The sequence below is a fragment of the Egretta garzetta genome, unplaced genomic scaffold, assembly GCF_000687185.1.
Source record: "Egretta garzetta isolate BGI_Z169 unplaced genomic scaffold, ASM68718v1 scaffold69, whole genome shotgun sequence".
Taxonomy (NCBI): domain Eukaryota; kingdom Metazoa; phylum Chordata; class Aves; order Pelecaniformes; family Ardeidae; genus Egretta; species Egretta garzetta.
Window position 1 is genome coordinate 2,194,623 of NW_009260790.1, and position 11,015 is coordinate 2,205,637.

Consider the following 11,015-nt stretch of genomic DNA (forward strand, 5'->3'; position numbering starts at 1 on the left):
CCCCCGGGGCAGCAGCAGGGCCCGGTGCCGTGCAGGGCTGCAGGGACCCGGCCCCCAACCGCCTGCAACCCGCGTTTTATTAAGTCCGGGGCGAAAAGGCTTGCACAGCCCCTATGCGATGTATGCATCCCCCTCCCGCTGCCCTTAAACCCCTAAAAAGTTGTCACCAGGCCTCGGAACTGGAGCAGCAGAGGCCGAGTATGGGAAACGGGGTGCAGGGGGAGCGGGAAGCGGCTCACGCTCCTGGCTTTGCGCGGAGGCTAACAAACGGGGTCCAAACTGTTTCTGCAGCTCTTGACAGGGTCCGGCTCTCGCCTGGCTGAGATTTGCTGTTTCCTGCTAACCAGAGTAGTGCTACCATCCCTGTGACTTTAGAAACGTTTGAATACAAATATATATATTTTTACCAAATAATTGCAAGCTTGTGTGACAGTTCACGCCGGAGCAGCCTCGGTGTAAGAGCAAAAATAGTGCAAGCCCTCACCTTTCCCGATAACTGGACTGAATTTACACCTGCATGATAAAGATGTCAGTGTCTGTTATTGTTACTTATTTACTGTGAGTATCTCTTGGCGTGGTGGTTACGTGTTATTTAACAGTTAGGTTTTGGTAAAGCTGTAGCGTTTTAAAGGTAGTGGTGGGCACTGCTGTTCCCGGCAGGCTGCTATTGCCCCGCCGGGTGTTTTGTTGTTTGTGGCCTTAATGCAAATTGATTTGGAGGGATTAATTTGTGGATTTGCTCCATCCAGTTTGTTGTATTTTGCTGGTTGGGTAGTGGGGATGTGGAATTCCACCTGTTAAAGTTAATCCAGCATCAGGTGGGTTTGCTCTGTGGCAGGAGCTGGACCCAGCAGAGCTTCCCAGTAGCTGCGGGGAGCAAAGTTATGTCTGTGGTCAGGTATTTTCAGAACTGGTATTGTAGGTACTTGTTGGTATAACTGAGCTGGACCCTGCCATGGACCAGATCCAGGCTACCGAGGCACTTTCTTTTATAGAAATCTGCTGAAAGGGCAGAAGGATGCCTTCATCCTCCCCCGCCGGAGCAGGGGGATCAGGAATGCAGCTGGTGACACGCTGCAGAGGGCATCAGCCCGAGCATGGAAATGCGGCCTTCCTGCTAGAAAAGCAGGTGAAATCCTCTGGCTGCTCACGCAGTCACCTATTGCTGTGCTTTGTTTCGTTTCCTCTCCAGGAGACTTTTGGAGAGAGGCGTGTGTTTGTGCAGAGGGGCACTGCCTTTGCTCCCGCAGCATGCCCTGGCAAGGGAGGGGTGTGTGCGTGGGTCTCCCGGGGGATGTGTGCGTGGGTCTCCAAGGGGGTCAGGGTTTCTTTTTTGTTTTCCTTGGAGGCTGTCTAATCTGAGTGATGGAAAAAACTCCTCTTTGGATTCCTTTACTGTCAGCATGGTGAAAAACAGTCAGTACCCTGCAATGGTGCTGGAGAAGTGTGCTCTGTTCACTGAGCATGTGTGTTTGATAACTATAATTACATGTGCTTTGGAGTTGTGGGGTCCCTGTGACTGGTAGTGAAGAGCGGCCCTGTCTTCAGCTGGGGGCAAGAGCGGTGCCTTCAGTGGCTGTAGAAGTTGCTGGATGGTTTGCTCCATCTTCCCGCTCTTTAAGCTGGCAAATTCGGCTCGGCGTGCCGATGCCTAGGAGCTAGGACACTTCCCTAACAAGGTGTGACTCCATGGCATTGTAGCTGTAGATGCGGGTTTTTTTTTCCCCTTCCCTATGAGTTTAAGAGGCTGTTATTTAAAATGCGATCTATCCAGCCATGGACCGCTGGTGGTGTAACAGAAGCCAATCAGTTAAGTGTAAAATTGCATCTGAAGTGCATTGCGTTCCTTGTGCTTATTGAGGAGAAGGGGGGGAGAGTACTTGGTCTCTGCAAACCCTGCTTAGATTAGATTCACTCTTTGTTTGGGGTTTCCTCCCTAAGTTTTGTACTATTGTTTATATACTGTCATAAATGCTCTCCTACATCGCTCTGTGTTTGTATAGGCAGGCCCAAGATATCTGCAGCAAGCCTTATGCTTTTCCTCGAGGATTTTGAGACGATGTTCAGAAGGATAGGGTGAAAACAAGTATCTCTGAATAGTTCTGCTGTCATGTGTCTTGTAAGTAGGAGGGTTGCCAAGCTGTTTGATTTACGCAAATACGTTAAAGGCTGGTGAATTGGGCGGGCAGCCGCTTACCTGCAGGTGCAAATGTGGGATATGCTGGTGGTGCTCGGGTGGCTGATGGGTTTGTGGCAGGGATCGGCTTTGGTCCTGGCCGAAAGGCACGTGGCGGCACTGTCAGGTCCCTTTGCTTGTCATGGGAAGGAGCTTGGTGATCTCATCGCTGCAGGCAGGTGCTCTAGGTCACTCCCAAGTCATGTGAAAGGAGGTAAATGTGTGCCTCCCTGTTACGCTCAGTCAATAATTAACACAGAGTTTGTGAAATGTGTTATTCATATAATTATGGTGCAGCTTGAGACGGCTCGGGGTAATAACTCTGCCCCTTTTGTGCACGCTGAGACTTTTCTCTGCTATAATGCGCTATTTTTGCAGCGGCGAGGTACACTTCAAGAGTCTGTTTTACGTAATTTAAAACAAAACGGGAAGAATTCAGTGAAGAGGGAGAGCAAGAGCAGAGGGTGGGTGTGCGTAGGTAGGTTGGAATGAAACTTGTGTATTGTTGCAGTCCTTAGTGCGAGTGTTAATCATTTGAAACCCTCAGTCCTGACAGCCGGTTTTAAGTGACGGGTCTGCTGGAAGAAGTGTTTTGGCTGCAGCCTTCGTGTAAACCTGGATGCCGATCAGGGTGGAAATCAATACTTCATGTCCCCGGCTCTTAGCGCGGCAATTACAGGCAGCTCTCGGGAACATCATTGGAGCTGTGTGTCAGCACCCTCCTGTTTGAATTCTTGTTTGAATTAGTATTTGTTGAATTAATTGCGAGCAGAAGGCATGCCCTGTGCTCCGGGTTGGGTGGTGGGGTGGGATGCTGGTGATGATGGGGGGGGGGGTGCAGGCAGAGCCTTGCCGCAAGTGCTGGTGCAGGTCTGGTGTCGTCAGCTGCGGCCCCTCTTTGTGCTGGGTGCACCGCTGGGCTTTGGGCTTAGGGTCTTTGCTGAATCTACGCCTGTATTTTCAGTAGTTTGAGTAAAAAACTACCCATGGGGAAATCCAAAGTCTGGGTGCAAGGACTTGCTGTGCTGAATGAGGCGGTTGGTCCCTTTAGCCTCATGCTTTTGCTTTAGTCTCCTCCCAGCATTAAATGGAAAACACCTTAATTAATTAATGTTGGTAAAGTGCTTGAAGATGTAAAGCGCAATCAATAGCTAAGTGTTATTAATAATACCTTGCTCGGCGTTTGGCTTGCCTCCCTTCCTATTTCAGAGCGTCGGTGGCACGGGGCAGTCTCTGTGTCCCAGCTCGTGTTGCCTGGAGCCGGAGTGGGAATGGTGGTGTTGGCTCAGATGCTGCCAAAATTCAGCTGGGAGCGGAGCAGGAGCTGCACCCTGCTCCTGGAGTAAAGGACTTCTCCTTGCCGCGCAGTGAGCTCTGGTATATGCAGCATAAGAAAGATTTCAGTCCTATCTTGGTAGTTGGTGATGCCAAAGGGCCAGGAGGACCTTTATGCTCATGACAAGCTACAATGCAAAGACTTTGACTTTTGCCCAGGAGGCAATCAGTTACCTCTGTGCTCTGCGCTGTTGCTATTTTGTGAGTAATCATCTCAGGCTGCTGAAAACGTACCATTGTCATCTTTTCAGAAATCTTCCCTGCTATTTGTTCTTCCAGAGCTTGAGAGCTGGTACTGTAAAGGAACCTGAGGAATTTGAATACTGCTGTCCAGTTGGGTATCGGGAGCGTGTTTTCCACCAAGCTCATAGCAAGATCAAGGTCTCGCTGTATTATTACTCTTTCTAATAATTTCCTACTTCATTTACCTCTGTCCTGCATAGCTCATGGGGTGAGGGAGCAATTAGTTTCATGCTCTGAAACAATTGCACGCACTGGGAAATAAATAGGTTTGTACATAGTAATATTCAAATAGTTGGTTTAGACACAAGGAACTGGCCGCAGGTAGCACTTCAGGTCCCCGTTACCTCTTAGTCTTTGAAGATGTTAATGTAAAATATCCTTTCTGGAGTTGTCCTATTCAGAAGCCTCATCTGGCATGGGTAGCATAACATTTAGATGATCATTCCTTTAGGGCCTGTCCGGAGGAGTTTTAGTGAAGCTCCTGAGGACAAGTAGGGTCAAGTAAACTCTCTGAGGTTGAAGGAGGACTTAATCCAGGGTTCCTGACTCCCTGGTTTGTAGTGTAACCGTGAAGGAGTTTGGTGTTAAACTTGCAGATGGGGAGAGGGCGGTGTAACAGGTCCTGGTCTTAGACAAAATCGCCCTTAATCTTCCCTGAGTTTATTTGATTTGGGCAGTCTCAAATAATCACTGGTGGGGTGGGTATCTTCCAAAAGGACAGCCTTTCCTCCCCTTACTTATTCTTCATTACTCCAGACATGTTAATAAACTCAGTGTTCTCTGGCACCAGGGCCAGGTGATGCAGAAAAATTTGCACCTTGAGCATGAAACTCTCTGAGCTGTCAAAAGAGGCTTTGCAGCTGGGGAGGCTCATTGCCCAGCCTGTGAGGGCAAATGCCTTTCCTCGAGTGGCCCCTACTCCTTGCACCAAACAGGGCTGAAGTACATCACTACAAATTAGGTGCTGAACTTCAGCGCTAGCATGTTATATAGCAAAGCTTCAGTCTCCAGCTTATTAAAATTCAATTCTCATAATTTCTTGTTGACAGCGAAGCGTGAGATAAGAGCCTTCAGTACTGACGCAGCAGCTTGCAGAACCAGTGTGCTCGTAATGCGGTGTGCGGAGCTGGGCTGCGGTCACGTATGTGCGCGAAACCCTGGGGAATTGGTCAACCAGAGGCCTCATTTTTCAGGATACGTCCTCACCCATGGGAGGCCGAAGGCTCAGGGAGTTGCTCCTCGCTGCTGGCAGATTTGCAGTCTATTCCTCCTGTCTTTTGCTGTATAATTTTTCCACGAGTCTTCATGGCTGATGCGTTCAGCTGTTGAGATGGATTTTGTGGAAGCAACAGGTCTGGAGACCTCAAGCTAGACAAATTTGTGTTTTGATGGTGGGAGGTGTGTACTGTGCCAGCAGGAGGTGGAACAGGTTTAGCTTTTTTCAAAGAAAAAGAAGTGGCAGGTCTGAGCTGTCCCACCAGACAGCTTTTGAAAGTGCTGGCCAAAATCCTTTTCGTAGTCAGTTTGTTTGCAGGAGTTGCAGAGGGGAGGAAAGGCTCTTCCCAAAGTTTTGCTCCTGTGTACCAAGGACAGGTAATGGGAGGCTTGGGGGGTTCCAGGGTTTGGGGGTACCTCCCCAGGGCGAGAGGCTGAGGTTGAGCGATGATGACAGGCTGTGAACTAAGGGGACCTAAGATAACAGAGGCTTTATAGGAGGACAATGCGTCGCCGGGTAAAACAACTTTGCGGATATATTGATTATGATTGAGTCTGACACTGGCCGGAGGCAGCGGCTCCCAGCAACATCCTGATATCCCAGTGCCCCTTAGCCGGGCTCTGGCTGCGCAGCTTCAGTAATCTGATAAATTACTTATTTCTCTAATCTCGTTAGTCCTCTCCTTCCCCAGATCCCTGCAAGGAGCCGCCGGGGTGGGGACAGAGCTGTGTGTGATGTGGGCTGGCTGCTCCCAGCTGCCAGTTAGACTCGGTGTGGGTGGGTTCAAGGCAGGTTTCTGTTTTTTTCGCTGTTCCTGATGAGGTGGTGTGTATGTATCCAAAATTTGCTAAATTGCAAAGACCTCTGCTTCTGAGTGCAGAAGATGAGCTGCAGCAGAGAGCTGTGGCTTTGCGTAGAGCACCAGATGAGAAATGGGCTTTTGTCATTAGGATTTTGTCTGTCTGCGCAGGCTGCAGCAGGCAGGGCTGTGTTAGCTGTGAGAAATGTAAAAAGCTCTTGAGTTTTGCTTTCCAGATGTGTGGTCAGCTGCAGATTTTAAGTAGATGCAACACTGTGGCTGGAGTTTGCTTTCAGATTGCTTCGACGATGGGAAAGGAGCAAAGATGCCTGTGGGAAGATGAAGGGGAGCACAGTGCTGTGGTAAAGGCATCGTGGATCTCCTGTGGGCACCCAGGAGATCCAGTGTTTGGGAGATGATCAACCTCATCGTTGAAGGAAAAGGGACTGAGTGATTCTCCGCTGCACTGTGGGCCAGGGCTGGGCTGCATCCCAAGTCTTGGAGAATCGCCCATGTTTCTTGCTGCTTCTGCAAAATTTTTTTCTGGAAGGAGCATCTCTTCTGAGGGTGTCCATAAATCCATTTCTTGCCCTTCTCGGTCCTTACAGAGTCATTCTGCCTCCTATCTTTTCATGCCACTTTTCCCTCTAAATTACAATTTCACAGGCTTTACAGGCTGCATCCGGGAGCTGAACCTTTGGGGTTATCTGGCAGGGAGCTGGTGTGTCGCAGCCTTTGCTGCTGCCGTCCCCAGGGACACGCTCCTCTCCCGTGCAATCTCTGCTTTATTGTCCTGCTTTGCTGGGTGGCATCTGGCGGAGAATCCCAAACCTCTCCATCACCTCCTCTCTCGTGAGAGCGTGCATCCTCCCTCAGCGGGGAGTTCAATCTCCTTTCTGCAGAAAATAGCATGCATTGGGGGGAAAAAAAATAGTATTTGGTGTGAATATGTGTGATATGTGGGATGTAAAGAAAGCAGGCGAGCACAATGCCATGCTGATGCCTATCTTCAGGTTTTTCTGTGACTCCTTTTTGCAACAGCAATCAAACCTGGAGAGCTGACATTGCTGAGGAGAAATAGGTTTTTTGTAAAGATGAAATGGGGCTCGTGCCTCTGCTCCAGAAGGTTGAGGCCATTGGCAATGCTTAGGGTTTGTAACAGAGGGCCTCCGAGTCTTGCGTTTGTTTTTCATTTCCCTTTTAATTCTTATAAGAACATAGACGTGTCCAGTTCTGAAAACCCTTTCTGACAGTAGCAACCTGCACTACCCAGTATGTTGACTTGCCAACCAAATCCCTTGGCCACCTTACAACGGGAGGGTTTTCCAACAGTGAATGCATGCAAGCGTGCACGCCATGTAAGCACGAAGATGATGAGAGGTGAGGGCTGGCAGCACACCCGCACACTTCTGCTCCAGCCCATTATTTTTAAGCAAACTGTCCGTCACCCTTGCTGGAAATGAACTGGGAAAGGTAGCGTGGGGTTACTGTTGGCCCTTGCCAATGGGCTGAATGGGAAGCCGGGCGCTGGTTCTGTGCAGTATTCATGTGGCAGGTTAAGTGCCCCGAGTAACAGCTTCCCTTGCTCCCTTTTAACAGCAGAATATCCAAAAAGGCTTAGTTTGGTCTTTTGTTCTTGTTTAGATGTGCACAAGAGCATTGCCTACTCTTCAGGGATGCGTTAAAAGATCTTTGTAGGATTCTGCTTGTGGTACTTGGGCTAGTTTAAGCAGTCTCTGCCCTCCCATCATTAAGCGGTGTTTTTTCCAGGATATTTCCGATTGCTGTAAGATACTGTTGCGGGTTGAAATCTGCTGTAGGCGCACAAGCATGGCAAGTGTTTTCTTCTTTTCCAGGGAGATGTGCTATGTTAGGGGTGGAAAGCAAAGTGAATCGATTCGAGGAGTAGATTTGAGGAACGTACCTTTGATGTCTAGATTTAGATGGTCTAGAAGCCCTCAAGTTGTGAGAGAGGAAAAAGAACATCTTAGAAGAAACCTAAAGGACTGCTGTAAAGATTTTAGTGGGCTAGACTGAAATTTTCAGTTGAAAAATCTCCAAATGCAGCTGCATTTTGAATAGCAGCTGCCCTCTGATGTGAAAGCCGGGAGGGCACAGCGTGTTTCGACACGGCCATGGGGTCTGGGCACACCGGTGCTGCTGGAGAAGACCCTGGGGGAGCAGTTTTCAGCTCGGAGCCGTGCATATCTGCAGTGCTTCTCTGGAGTGACTCCTCGCCAAGGGTGTGAGGAGGAGCAGAGCCCAGCTTGGAGTTCCTCGTGGGGCTTCGGGCACTCCCTCGGAGCTGAACAACACTGTTTTGTGATTTTGTGCGACAGCAGCACATTCAGAAAATACATTCCTTGTCCTGCAATGGCAAAATGTTCTCTGTGTGTGTTTGGCATTGTTTTTCCTAACCTTAAATGCACCCGATAATCTGCTTTTATTTTTGTCAAGCATTGCATTATCTGCTCAGGTGAAACCTGTTGTTTGATCCCCCTGCAGATTCTTAACATTAATTCCTTGAACTTTTAGATCCCCCGTAATGTATCCAGAGTTGTTAAATGGCTTTGCCCGAATTTGTTGTTATTTCTTCCCTGCCAAAGTGATGGCTCAGGCAGGGGAGGGGGAACCACTTCAGGTGGTGACGCGGCGTGCTCCCCACCGCATTTGCATTGTATAATTGAATCTGCAAAGATGGTCGTTGTCATCCTTGGGAACGGAGCTTGTTTTCAAGCTGCGCAGGGTTATGTTCAAATGAGCTTTGGTTGCCTGCGTGATCGCCGTTCGTGGTGGAGAGAGGTCCAAAACTGACAGTTTGGGGTGAGAGGCCTGATTAAAGGAGCTACTGAATTTCCATGAAGAGTTGCTACTTGGAGTTGGTGGGGCTGAAGCTGTGCAGCTCCTGCGAGGAAAGCTATCAAAATTAAAAACTTGTAGCGGCGTGGGTCTGAGAAACTGTAGAAGGGTCACCTATTTAAGTGAAAAGGCTGTATTTAATGCCATGAAGGCGTATTTTGGACTAGTGTGTTGTAACATAAGCAAAAATGCTGCAGGTTTTATTAATTGTGAGGTACCCGGGCAGTTGCTGAGTGTCAGCTTCAGGGTGGATTCCTGCAAAGCCCTGGAGCCCTGATGCTTTTGTACACGGATGCTTGTGGTCGGTTGTTGGAGCTGCTGGGAGAGGCGGTGGTGGGGATGAGCCGGGGAACGGAGGGAGCTGAGCAGCTCTCTGCTGGCCGGCCCTGAGCATCTCCTCCTGGGGATGTCCCCTCCCAGTGCCCAGCACCGTCTGCCCTGCTTTAGGAGCTGCTGAGTGAGCAGTCCTCAAATGGAAAGAATGGGCTTACTGGGGCATGCTGGAATGGGGAAAAAGAGCTGCCACCTTTCCCTAAAACTCATGCCCATGTCGTTGTGTGGCTTTGATCTGGCTCTGGGGCTCGAGCTCCCAGAAGTTGCTTGCAAGCTGCTAAAGTTTTGCTGGAGTTGGGTAAATGTCTGCAGTGGCCATTGCTCCCCGGGGCTGGGCATGTGGCCCCCAGGCAGGTCACCGGGAGCTGCTGAGGTTGCTCCGAGCGTGGCACTGAGTGCAATTTATTGGTGCTTTTGGGCAGAGCAAAGCTTCAAAAAGCACTTTGCATTTTTGCCACCTTTGCAGAGCACCTTTTTATGTGCTGTTCCTCCTTGGATGTACGTTGTTCCCAGGGCATTTTGGTAAATGATCTAATTTAACACATCTTCTACACCCTGCTTATCACTGTGGTTTCTGAGTGCGTTTGTTAGGGACCGGTTTCATTTTGGGCGTAATTCCTCTGATGGGCACGTTTGCTCTGCAGCAGCAGAACGTCTTTGATTCAGCATTATACATATGGCAAGATGAATGGAAAACGCCTTACTAGATAGGTTTGAGTAGGTTACTTAAAGATTCTTTTTTTCATTTAAATGGAACCATATTACCTTGGGTTGAGGTTTATTTGACGCTGTTGCAGCCTGTGGACTGTAGTGCTCCCAGTGCTGCCAGGGTGGGACTGCTGTGCACGAGAGTGTCTGTAGCTCCTGGAAATAGCCTGACACTAAATCTGGATGTATGGTTGTGATTATTTGTATTTATTTTACTTTTTTGGGGGGAGACGCATGCATTAAAAAAGCCAGGAGAGCTCTGCCTGTGAATTAGTCCAACAGTAACATGGTAATGACCACCCTTGCAGGATTAAAAACCCATATGCAGATAACGCATTAACTCTGCTTGTTGGCAGCATTAAATGAACCAGATAACATCAAATGAGCAGAACCGGCTGGTGTGCCAGTGACAGCCTGTCGATGCCGTGATGTCAGCACGCACGCCTTTGACCTCATCACGATGTTTAGTCAAACCTGTCTTTGCATGGTCACATTTTCCAGTGGATGTGAATATTGCGCAGGAAGAAATCAAGTAGATCCTCGTTGGTGAGAGGCCCTTCGTGGATGGCCTTGGGAGCAGTGTTTGGTCCAGATTTCATAGAATCATGGAATCGTTCAGGTTGGAAAAGACCTTTCAGATCATCAAGCCCAACTGTTCCCCTAACCCTGCTATCCCTCCACTAAACCCTGGCCCTAAGCACCTCGTCTGCCCGGCTTTTAAATCCCCCCAGGGGTGGGGACTCGACCCCTTCCCTGGACAGCCTCTTCCAGTGCTTGACAGCCCTTTCAGGGAAGGAATTTCTCCTAATGTCCAACCTAAACCAGCTCTGTGAGAATGTGCGTGACCTGATCCAGTTCTTTGCCACAGCGTGAGCTGAGCCCATGGAGCTGAGAGGTTTGGCGAGGTATTTTGGCCCCCATGTGGTTGCAGGGACCTGCCCCTTGGTCAGGACCACGCATAAGGGGCTTTGGCCATTAGGTTGGTAGATACCTGCTGCAGGAACTCCTGCCCAGCATCACCTCGGGCTGGGTGCTTGAAGTTGCCCAGATACCTGCAAAAATGCTGGCATTGCATTTTTGAGTGTATTCAGAGCTCGAGCAGCTGAGCTCTTGGGTTCTCTTGGAGAAGGAAAATTCTCTGAGCCTTGAAGACTTGCTGTGATTTATGCTGATTCCTTTTAGTTGCAGCTGTACACAAAGACTCCAAATTGGAGGCTATTTTGCTTAACAGCAGTTTTTGCGAGGTAGCTCTCATTTGCTAATTCATTTTTGGTCGTTATTGCCGATGCAAGTACAAGCTTATTCTGCAGCCATGTTTTGCATTTTTCCTGGACTTGAATCGGCAA